The following is a 12,029-nucleotide window of genomic DNA, read 5'->3' on the forward strand; positions in this document are numbered from 1 at the left end:
TCTAGAAGTGGAAGTGCTGAGTCAAAGGGTGAGGGTTTTGATCGATTCTGCCAACCTATCACTGAAAACGCCATTCAAAATTAAACCCTGCTTCTTCATGCCTTTGTACACTAACGTGGATTCTCTAATCCACAGTGTCAGCTCGTCAACTCTAACGACGACGACAACATTCTCCACTAGAGCACTAGAGGAGAAGTTTAAGCACAATGCCAAGGTCCACGGAAGTCCACTCTAACTCCACTCTAATTCCCTGCAGAGAGAACGCAGGGCATACAGGTCAGCCCTTCAGCCCACCCAGACCTGCACCAGGGACTCCAGCTTCCTCCGAGCACCTCCTGCCGCACCTTCCAAACGCAGGCGCATCTCAAGGCGCCCTCCGCATGCTGTTCTAAAGCATGACACCCAGTCAGTACTATAAGAGACCTAGCTTGGAAACTCAGGAGATACTACCTACTTTAGAAACCACACTTCCTGTTTTTAACCCTATGCCCTAAATCAGTTACCAGTCCTAGTCTACAGATAAAAATAGATCGAAAAATACTATAAATATCCCACAATGTACTTTTTTCTGGTCAAACTGAAACACTACATGAAAGAACTTTGGGGTATTTTTTTTTTCAAGTAAATTATATATTCAAACAGTGCGAAGGCACATTATCAAAACTACAGCCTATTAAAAAAAAAAAAAAAGGCAACCAGAAGCTGTACCAACGCTGCAGAAGAGTAAAAGACCTGAACGTTCTGCAACAAGAGCAGCTTGTGCTGGAACAGAGATAGGGCTCTGGGCCCAGGTCGTCGTGTTTTCATTCACTCTTTCTTCAATCAAGGACTTTTCCTAAAGTGATAAATGTCTTTTGACACGCAGGGGACTTTTAAATGAAGCCCTGGGTGGAAAGGATATTTTCCTATGTGGTACAGGAATAACTTGCCTCTACAGGTTTTCTATTTTTTTCCAGGATCCTTTTTGTGTTTAACTGAAACATCTTCTACATTTTAAATACGAATAGGAAATCTCTTCCTATGAAAATAGAAAATAAAATATCACCAGCAGTGAACATAACAGCAAAGTTATTTCATGGCTTATTTTTTCCATTTGTAAGAAAACATTTATATTCATAAGAGTTTGGCTTTCGTAAACTTTACAAATGGCTTTGAAGATTTCAATTTGGGCAAGAGATTCACAGCCTCTCCTGTTTCAAAGTTGGACACAATAAACAGTCTGTTCACTATGCTACAACCCGACGTGGGACTGCCGGGTCAACATCCCAAAGTGACACGCTGAATTTCAGACCCAAAGGTATACATTTAATTGATTAAATTAACAGAACTCAAATTCATTTGTTTCAATTTTGTCTTTTGGCAGGAAAAGAACTGTTCTCATTAGAAGGCAACGGCAATTAGAAAAGTGAAAGTGACGAGAAGCTAGACCTCCCTGTGTATGCAAATGTGCCGCTCGCCCGCCGGCGACGACACCTGAGCAGAGCACTTCGCAAAGCTCGGCAGCAGCTTCTACTTTCTAGGAGGCTTTTTATCCCCCCAACAGGAGTGGCTGCAATGAAATCAAACTAATAATCACTTAGGAGCAAACACCGTGGCTCTGGAGCCCGGCCGCCTGGACAAGGTCTGCGGCCCCACGACCCAGCCCGAGGCCCTTGGCTGAAGGACGGACATGCACGGCCCGCGGCAGGGGGAGCGGGATCAGGCCCTGGCCCAGAGCATCCCTGCATCCCCACGGCCGCAGCAGGACGTCCCACTCTCAGGACGAGGGTCCACCCACAGGGTAAGACATGCGATCCAATACCATGCATTTCTGCTGTCAAACCGAAGACAGACCTTGGAATCAAAAACCGTGCAGTTATGCGAGAGCCGAGAGTTCACCTGGAGTTGAGTCTCATTTATGTAAAGGAATCTTTTTAATTGGCTGTGACCAGGGAGCCACAGGGTAGGCTGGCACCTGCCGGGCAGTGGGGATGCAGCCTGGTGGCAGCAGGTGGAAGGGGCAGAGACCCCAGCCTGCAGGGACAGAGGCTCCTTTCAGTGACAGGATTTTGTTTCTCTGACTCTTTGAAGCAAAACCGTCACTCCAGTATCTGAACTCTAAGTCTTTTCTCTTGAGACCTGTACTGACAGTCGCTCAGCTGAGCTATTCTGCCTCCAACAACAACGCTGCTTTTATCACTTTACTGAGTTTGTTGCTTAGGGTCTGATAACAGTTTGGTGCAGACTTTTTTTCAAATGGCCGCACCTGCGGTACACGGAAGTTCCCGGGCCAGGGACTGAGTGCGAGCTGCAGCTTCAACCTTCGCCGCAGCTTTAAACCACTGTGTCAGGCCAAGGATTAAACCCAGGCCTCCGCAGCAAGCTGAGCCACTGCAGTCGGAGTCTTAACCCAACATGCCACAGCAGGAACTCCAGGTTCTTTATCCCAAAATGAATGCAGCCCTTCACCCTTGCTGGTGTCTTGGTCACGCGTGGCAGTAAACCTCACACCTTGGCCGCGCTGTGCAATGACCCCGCATCAGCCGCGGCTGGCCCAGGGAGAGACGAGATGGGCACACGCTGCCCTGCCACCAGCCCTGCTCGACACCCCAGTGCGGGCGGTCGCAGGAGGGAAGACGTGTTTCAGACCGAGGAAGGAGAAGAGGGCCTTTCAGTGCAATCACTCACGCGTTTGGGTACTGCCACCCCTCTGGTCTGACCCATTTCCTTGCCCCACGCGCTCCTCCTCAGGAGGGAAGGTGGAGCTGGAGTGTGGAGCCAGAACAGGGCTGGAGGCAGAAGTTCTACTGCTCCGAACAAGCCACAGACTTTCCCTACTCTCCAAGCTTAAAAACTCTGCCAGGTGGGGAAATAACGTCTGCGTGGGACGGGGCTGCGGGGAGGGGACAGGAGGACGGTGTGCAGCCGTCCTCTCTGCTGAACCTGGGAGAGTACAAACCAAAGCTGTGGTTCCGAGGAGGCAGTGGGGTCTCGAGGTCCAAGGTCAACTTAGGAAGGTGGCAGCCCGGGGTCTTGCCGGCCGAGCTGAGGGGCAGTGGGGTTACTGGCTGGCTTGCGGCAGAACAGAGGGGTGGGCGCAGCTGTCAGCTCACCGTGCGGGGACCTCGGGCCGCCACCGGCCCAGGTTGCACCCTGCGGTGGAGACAGACGGGGGCAGACCCTCCAGGCCCTTTAGATCTCCTCCCCCAGAACTTTCTGAAGACAAACACTTGTAAATCCAGAGTGAACAGTACCCTGCAGACAAGACCACAAGGAATCACGACCCGCCGGGTGCAGGGAGGCGGGCCAAAACGGCAGGGCACGGTCGTGGGCACATCCCCTCGCTGTTTCCCATGGCGCACACGGCTGCAAGGTGTGTCAGTGAGTTTTAGAAAAAGACTAGGTCATAATTAGATAAAATCAGGTGAAGTGAGGGGAAGAATCCCTAACGCGTTCCCCCGGAACCTCGAAGAGCCGCAGCCCCAGAACCACAGAAGGCGGGCAGCCGTCCTGACGCCCCGCTGGCCGGAGGGGCCTTTAGGAGGCACACGGCCTGGCCTGCCCTGCCCGCCGCCCGGAGCCGCGGCTGACCCGAACAAGGGACGGCACTGCTGGAACAGGAGCAGCCACCAGGGAAGGCGGTGCCCGTCCAAGCAAACAACGGACTTTCTGAGCCGGTGTGAGCGAGAGAGAGACGGCAGCCAGCGAGGGGCCTGGGGAGGAGCAAGGGGCAAGGGGGTGTCCCCGGCATTTCCCTCCTTGGACGGCCGGCCCATCCGAGAGGCTCCTCCAGCAGAGCGGGAGCCGTCTGTCACCGGCACTCACTAAGCCCACTCAAGCCACGGGATGCGGAGATGATGAGAAAACACAAACACACTGAGAAAAGTGAGGGAACCGGCCCATTTGGAAAACTCTAAGAGAAAAACCAAGCACGTATCCTGCCTTTTCTGTACGAACTGTACTTCAGAGTAACCAAATAGCCGATGCAAAATTTTTTAAAATTTCCTGTTCCAGCTAACAATCATTAGCTTGCAACCCCTAAGGAAATAATAGATCGTGGCAACAATTACCAGTGGTGCTGAAACGATTATATGCACAGTTTATGACAAAGCTTTCAAGGGTGTGGCAAGCTGACATCACATGAGTCCCGTTTTCAATCTTAACATCACCAGCAAGGAGACTGCCAAACACGATGAGCTCCTGGCGGCAGAGAACAACGCAAACAAAATCAAACCTGAAACCAATGAAAGCTCTGTCATAAGCCCAGGAGCAGGGAAACGGGTCCGAGGACACCACGAGGAGACACGGGAACACGGACCCACCGGACTCCCCAACACAGAAGCTGAAGCGGGGACCCCAGAGAAGGAAACTCCACAGACACACGAGGAAAAGCAACGCCGGGGCCTTGGCAGGATCCTGACCTGAACAAACTGTCCAAAAAGCTTTTATGAGAATTTGAACAATGACTGGACAGGGGCACGACCAATGAATGAGTCACCTTTCCCAGATGTGGTGGCGGCACTGAGGTTACGCTCTTGCAGACAGCAGCCCTGAGCTGCTCTGCGTGCGGATGAACTGATCGCTGGCCTGGGGTCCACTTCGAAGGGCTCCCCCCCGGAGGAGGGCAAGGCTGGCCCCTCGGTCGGGAGGCTGCGTTTCGCCGCTCTAGTTGGATACACGGCTAAGAAAGGCCAAAATAAGTCTGAAAGACGTCCTCTACACGAGAGCACATGAGTTCGCCCTGACGCCACGTGGCTCTCAGTTTAATACACAATAGACACGCCAGCAGACAAGACACGCAATGAAGCAAGCATGAGGGCCACGGGCCATCTCTGGACTAACGACCTTCACGGCAGAGACGGTCCGAGCCAGAACTCAGCTTTATTGGGAAATGCTTGGCAGACAAACTGTGACTAAATGTCCAAAGCCTGAAACAAATGCTTTTGCACCACTGCCGCTAGTGCACTGCACTGCTGATAAAAAAGGGGAACCTGTTTGGGAAAAACGTGAGGTTAAATAACGAAAGTCTGACTTAAAAAAAAAGACGACTGACCAGGACTACCCTCCTTTGAACAAACGTAAAATTGCTTCTCTGTCATCAACAGATCACTGTAAGTTTATTACAATCCACCTGACAACACTCCTTAAGTGAAATCAAGAATCACCGTCCAAGGAACTGATGAACCTATTCTGAGTTCGGTACCAGGAAAGACCACAGACTCCAGCGTCTCTCTCAACTGGCATCCGTTTTGATCAGAAGCAGAAGCAACGAGGCTCCAAACTACCCCACGACTAGGCTGCGGGACCCTGTGGAAGACGGGCACGCGACGGCAGCCGTGTCACCGGGCGCTGCCACCCGCGTTCCGCACTCAGCCGAGAGAAGAGACTTGAAAAGTGTCCAACAGATAACCCGGTGGAGCGTGGAGCTAACGGCGCCCTCGGAACCCTGCACGGCTCAGGCTGCAGTGTGATTCTGGAAAAGGAGGAGGGACGCCCAGAGACCTGGGTGTTGCATCTGTTTATTACAGCCCATGATTTTGCAGTGGGCGTTCATGGGCTACTTTTGCTAAATGTTTTCTTACTTCACCAACCCCAATCCTCTATTTAACATTAATTGGGTCAAAGAGAACGCAACCTAGCATTTCTGTTCGTCTGAAAACTGAACTGCAAACCGGCCTTCACTTGCCGGTGCTCTCCCTGCAACCCCAGGCCCGGCTGGCTTAGGCCACACTGTTTCTCCCTCATCAGCCAGCTCGGGGGCGACCCTGTGACGGGGGGTTTTCTAGGCACTGGGACGCTGACGGCTACAGACACAGAGGTGGCCAGGGCGTGGGCGCACGCATGGCCTCGGGGGCGTGGGGCCAGGCTGGGAGCGGGTGCGGAGGGAGGGCTCGTGCGGGGAAGGGCGAGGATGGGGCGCTGATGGTGGGGTCACCCCAGCAAAGCGGGAGCTGGCTGCGGGGGCACACGCCTCAGGGCCCTGCGACTCTCCATCTTTGCAGCGGCCCCTTGAGCTGTCAGCCAAGGTGTCTGATTTGTGAAAGGAATTAGTACTCCGCTTCCTGAAGGGAAAAGGCGTGTGCCCAGCCTTCCGGTTTCCACGGGGCTCCCGGCCGCAGCACAGCCTTGGGGCACCTCTGGTCTCCTGCCGGGCGGGCTCTGTGGCCGCAGCCTCTGCCCTGCAAGGCCTCCCTCGGGCTGTGGCCTCCCGCACCGGCTGTCTCCCCTGCTGGCTCTGTCTGCTCTGGATGGGTCTGAAGAATGGGCGGAGAAGAAGGCCATCGGTCACTGCGTCCCAGGCCCAAAGGCTCAAGGGTCGCGTTTCTTCCTCTCCCTTCTCCCGGCTCCCCTCCAGGACTGGACCCCAGCCCTCATCCGCGAGGGTCGTCCAGAGGACACGCCCAAGAAATCTCAGAGGAAGACTTTCCCTGTGGTGGTTAAGGAGTAACAACCGATGAGAAGGATGTTTAAACAGAGGCGCTGACTTCAGGGTGCAAGTGGCGGGCGGCCCGGCCCCTGCCTCCGCGTGCTCCAGGCCAAGGCGGACGCGAGGAGCTCGCTGCAACACCAAGACCCAGCTATAGAATCACAGGCGTATCAGGAGCAAGGTGCTGGGGAGAAACCCTACGAGAACCAGTCAAGACATTCCACACATGGCAGTGAAAACAGATCTGCCTCAGGTAACTGCAAAGAGATGATGACAATTCCAGAGAAAACAACCGATGACTCCATGGTTTTCCCACCCGCCCCTCGCCCCCTCAACTCATTGGATTGTAACTTTAAAGGGTTAAAAAAAACACCTCAAGGGCTCCAAATGATAGAGTTTTTAGAAAAATAAATGGATATATAATCATAAGAGAATAATAAACCTGTCTTGGCTTTTTTTCTGGCCACCTAACGCTGTGACACTTTTCATCAAAACACCTGCCTCCAAGTAACAACAGAGAAGCACCCACCCCGAAGCCCCAGGAGGAACGGCCTGGCTCCTCCCAACCCCCGCCTCCCCCCGCGGCGGCCCTGCGAGCAGGACCCGCCGCTTCTGACCCTGGGCGCGCGCGCACACACGCGCACACGCTCACTCACACCCCATAAACTTCAAACCTGGAGTCAGGAACAACCTGGGACACGTGCAGGGCCACGAAGGACGCGAGAGACCTGACAACAGGGGCTGAATTTGAGAAGGAAATGCACATGGCAGGAAGATTCCAGACCCAGCGTAATCTCAGGGTTCCAGACACACGTATTTGCACATCTGTAAATCCAACTCAGACTAAGTTTCCACTGGACAGCGCACGTGTTACCTTCTTCGGCCAGAGTGCAAAGTACGGTCAGGTCCTTCGAAGTCTTGCTGCTGACTGGAACGCAGCGCTGCCGATTCCTTCAGGAGAATGTCCTGCTTCCGATGGAAAATGCCCGCATGGCCCACAGAGCTGGTATCTGGTGGGAGTGCGTGTGCGGAGGGTACACAGCTCTCAGAAGCAGACAATGCAGACCAGACCCTTTCCCACAAACTGCAGGCGACAACGACGACGTGGGAGAGAGGCCCCGAGGGGAAGGTGAGCAGAAGGGGGACCTGACTGGCGGGTTTGTGTCTGTATCCGCAGCAAAGCAAAAGCCGTAGATGCCGCGTGAAAAGAAAACGTCGCCCCTTTGGAGGGAGCAGGCACGGGAGGGGCCGGCAAAGAGCGGGCAGACAAAGGGCCGACGGGTCGGGCCGGGAGGCACCCGAGAAGCGGCAGCCAAGGCGGCTGCAGTGGCTGCCCAGCGGCCGCCGAGGCGGGGCCACCAGCGACCCGCAGACATCCGCGGCCGCGAGAGGCTGGTCTCGCCTGACCACCTGCCTCCTTGGGTGACGTCCCGGCCACGCCTCCAACACACACGACTGAGCAGTGACGGGCCCCGAGGCACAGGATCTGAACTCATCGGCTTTTCCCTAGAACTTCTAAACATACGTAACAGACTCAGTTCCTTCTCTAGAAAGCATCTTTAAACACTTAATTTTACATCTGTTCTTCTCCTAGGAAAAAACCTAGACACGCGCGGTGCTGGCGGGGCTCCGAAAGGGCCTGGCTGGCGGCTCCCCACGCGGGAACGCATCTTCCGCGCTCAGCCGTCCCACTCGCGGGTCACCACAAAGGAAACTGTGCGCTCCGCTCCGACCCTGCGCCGGCAGTCCCGCAACAGGACACTCCCACGGCCCCCAAGAGCCCCTCGCGCCTCCGGGTCGGCCACCCCCGGGACCCGTGGCCGGTCCCTGGACTGCCCTCCGACACGGTCCCAGATCCCAGCCTCCTTCTGCGCCCGGCTTCCTCTGACGGGATGGCTCTCAGATCCCTGTGCACCGCCAGGTGTCCCATCAAGGTCACCTGGCATCCGCTGCAGGGACAGACCCTCCGCGACGCCCCACGTCCCCCTCGGGTGCCCGCCTCCCTGCCCACTTCTGGCTCCGACGCATAAACTGCATAAACTGCGGCGATCGTGTGGACACGCCGGCCTGGCGGCCCTCTCTCATGTCTCCTGGCGGTGGCAGCGGTGGGTCTCGGGGGATGGGGGGGCTCTGGCGAACTTCACAGGAAGCTGTGTGGGTACAGGTCAGGCCCCGCGTCCTCAGGCAGAGCTGCGCGGCAGGCGTGGGGCGGCCCCTCACTGCGGCTTCACCTGGCCTTGCGGGCGGGCGGCCGGCTGTGAAACACCTGCCCTGGCACGTCTGTGAGGAGACACTCCACTTCCTGCTCGGCTCCGGGCCACGCCTCTGCTCCAGCGGCTAAAGAGGCCTGGAATCCAGTGCTGTGAGGGCGCCAATTCCCCTGCTCTTCTTCAAGGCTGGTGGGGCCGTTGCAGGGCCTTCCCCTTCTCCAAATACATCTTCGAACCATCTTCCAGTTTCTACCACAAAGCTTCCTGGGGTTCTGACCGGGAAGGTGCCAAACCTACAGGTGGGTCTGGGAGCATCGACTTCTTCACCGTCCTGAGACGCCCGCAGAGCAGGTGGATGGCAACCCTCCCCGCCTCGGGTTTTCTCTGGTTTCATTCAGCAGGGATTCCTCGTCCTCGGGGAGGAGGCCTTAGGTGTTTTTGCTCAATTTAGTCCTACCCTGACAAGGTGACGTGCTGATGCTGCTGCACGTGGAAGAGTCTGCTTCTGATTTCCGTTGGCGTCGTTGTACTCAGTCGTATTTAAATGCAATCCATTCCTGTATACTGATCCCATATCCCGCTATCTCAATAACTGCATCCTTTCTCTTGGTGTTTTTTTGTTTGTTTGTTTTTAGGGCTCACCCGTGGCATATGGAAGTTCCCAGGCTAGGGGTCGAATCCCAGCCGTGGCTGTGGGCCTCCACCGTAACCACATCTACACAGGATCCAAGGCACGCCTACAGCTTACACCACAGCTCACGGCAAAACCAGATCCTTAACCCACTGAGCAAGGCCAGGGATCGAACCTGCAACCTCATGGATGCTAGTTGGGTTCGTTAACCACGAGCCAGAAGGGTACTCCTTGATAATTCAATCTTAATCACTCATTAATTAGAGCAGTTTTGTAGATTCCTTAGAATGCTCTACACACATAGTGACATAGTCTTGGAAGGCAAATGCCATTACTCAGTCTTTCTCTCGCCACCCTTCTTTTTCTTGCTTTACTGTAACAGCTGGGACCTCCAGGGGAGGGCGAGCATCATCCGAGGACACTCGCTGCAGAGTTTCTGTCACACTTTTGATCAGGGGCGGGAATCTTCCTTGTTTCTAGCTGGCTAAGGGTTTACCAGGAACGGACACCCAATTCTGCTGCAGCTGCTTTACTGCATCTCTGGTGATCATACTGTTTTTCTTTTTCAGGCTGACGACACAGCGACTGCTTCCAAGTGTTTCACTAACCGAGACTGAGACAGACCCTGCGTGGCCATAACGTTATACCAATAACACTGCTTTACTTGGGTTGTGGAAAAAAGTAATTTTTTTCCCTCCAATGTTCATGGGGGACCCTGGTCTGTGACTTTGGAAAGCCTTGGTCTGGGCTTGGATCTGGGCTTCTGCAGGCTTCACCAAATGAGACTGGACATGTTTCCTCCTCCTATATTTTCTGATAAAGTTTGCGTAAAATTGGTATTACTTTTTTCCTCGAATGTTTCATAGCATTTACCAGCAGAACCATCTGGAATTGGAGTTTTCTACAAAAAGAGGTTTTGATTATGAATTCAATTAAACGGTAGGAATTTTCTCACATCTAGCACCTGACTATCGTTTTAAAAAGTAAAACCCAAACACCGAGTTCACGGAGTCTTCCTCTGCGGCCCGCTCCGCCTGCTGCTGTCGCTGCCTCTGGCCGTGCCGGGCTGCAGCCTGGGCGCCGGCGAGTACAGCACAGGCCAGTCTTGTGCTGCCAAGGGCCGGGCGTCTCCTCCAACTGCCTGCCTTCCAAGACTCCCCAAAGCCGGAGACAGCCGTTTTCCGCACTCTGCGCAGTGGACCGTCTTCACCTGCGGAGAGTTAGCCCGACACAAGCACGCCCACCACCTCAGGGACCCAGAATTCCCCTGGAGGCGGTTTTCCGGGGCTGGGCTCTGGCAGCGATGTGTCTGCACGGTCCCGTCACAGGCTCGCTCAAAGGCCCGGGGAAGCCCTCCGCCGAGACAGAGCCAGACAGGCTGCCTTCACCAGGTTTGCCTTCATAAGCTCGGCTCAAGCGGTTTCCACGCCTCCATTTCCAAAGGGCCAGCAAAACGCTGTGCACTGCTTTTGGACATTCTCCAGCAATACCCAGAGCCTGCCTCTAGCCTGATGCTGAGCCCTTACTCCAGCCATGAGCGCTCCAAAGCCCATCCGGAGACGCTGGGAAACGGCAGCTCAAGTCTAGACTGGCCTGCGCCCCGTGGACAGTCAGGTCCAGGAGCTTTCCTGCGGGGGTGAGTGTTGCGGGCTCCGGTTTTCAGAACTCTGCAGACTCCACGGAGAGATATACATGTCTTCTCAGAAATAAAAATGAGAGCGTGGGGAATGTATTTTCCTGCCAGTGTGGGGACAACAGCCATGTGCATGGCACTCCATCTCATCCAGAGCAGGGGCACGAGGCACTCCATGAGAATGACAGTCTTTCTTTAACCCTTAGCTAACGAGCCCTTAGGTCATCTTTTAGATGTTGCTCTGTTAAACAGTGATTCAGTAAACATTACAGTACACACTTCTTTGCTTGTATGCTATTTTTCTTACGATAAATCCTTAGAATTTCTAAGCAAACTATATACACGTATATATTGTAATGTTGGTACTTCTTGTGTGTGTGTGTGTAGTTGTGCCAATTTACACTCTAAGAAAGAAGACGTGACAGTTCATGTCTCAATACCGCTGCCAAAAAGCAGGTGTGACCATTAAGCTTACTAACACTGGTAGATCTGGAGAGTTTTTGAAAATGACAGCTTAGGAGTTCCCACTGTGGCACAATGGGGTCAGCAGCATCTCTGCAGCCCTGGGATACAGGTTCAACCCCTGGCCTGGCACAATGGGTCAGAGGAGCTGACGCTGCCACAGCTGCAGCATACGTTGCAACTGTGCCTTGGATCCGATCCTGGACTGGAATTTCCATATGACTTGGGACGGCCAAAAGCAAAATGCAAAAAGCAAAAAAAAAAAAAAGCCTTACCGCTATTTTTATTTGCATTCTTTGGAATTGTGGAGTTTTAGCATCTTTTTGTACTTCACGTTTGTTTTAGTTCTTTTATGAGTTCTACTACCCGAGCCTACTTCTCTACCAGGGAATCTGCCTTTTTCTTCGTTCCTTCCAGAGAGACGCCACTAGCCACCTGTCTGACAATCACCTTAGCTGCTCGCAGCCAGGACGCCAACCTACCACCACACACAGACACAGCAACACGCATGTGCGAGCTGACGTGTGCGCAGTAATGGCTGTGTGCACGTAAGTGCATGACACAACATGCACAACTTCTTCTTCTTAAGGGCCCACGAACACTTTAATGATCCACTTTCTCAAGGGGCAACATCAGGCTCTGAGGTCCACAGGTTTCCATCTTCTGAAAATCAGATAAAGGTATCAC

At 54.1% G+C, this 12,029-nt stretch overlaps 1 protein-coding gene across 7 annotated transcripts in view; it reads right to left on the bottom strand.

Annotated features, from left to right (window-relative positions):
* The window catches only part of EXOC2 (exocyst complex component 2), a 147,955-nt gene that overhangs the window by 16,563 nt on the left and 119,363 nt on the right, over positions 1-12,029 (bottom strand). The window lies entirely within an intron of this gene.

This window comes from Phacochoerus africanus, chromosome 9 (genome assembly GCF_016906955.1).
Source record: "Phacochoerus africanus isolate WHEZ1 chromosome 9, ROS_Pafr_v1, whole genome shotgun sequence".
NCBI classification, from domain to species: domain Eukaryota; kingdom Metazoa; phylum Chordata; class Mammalia; order Artiodactyla; family Suidae; genus Phacochoerus; species Phacochoerus africanus.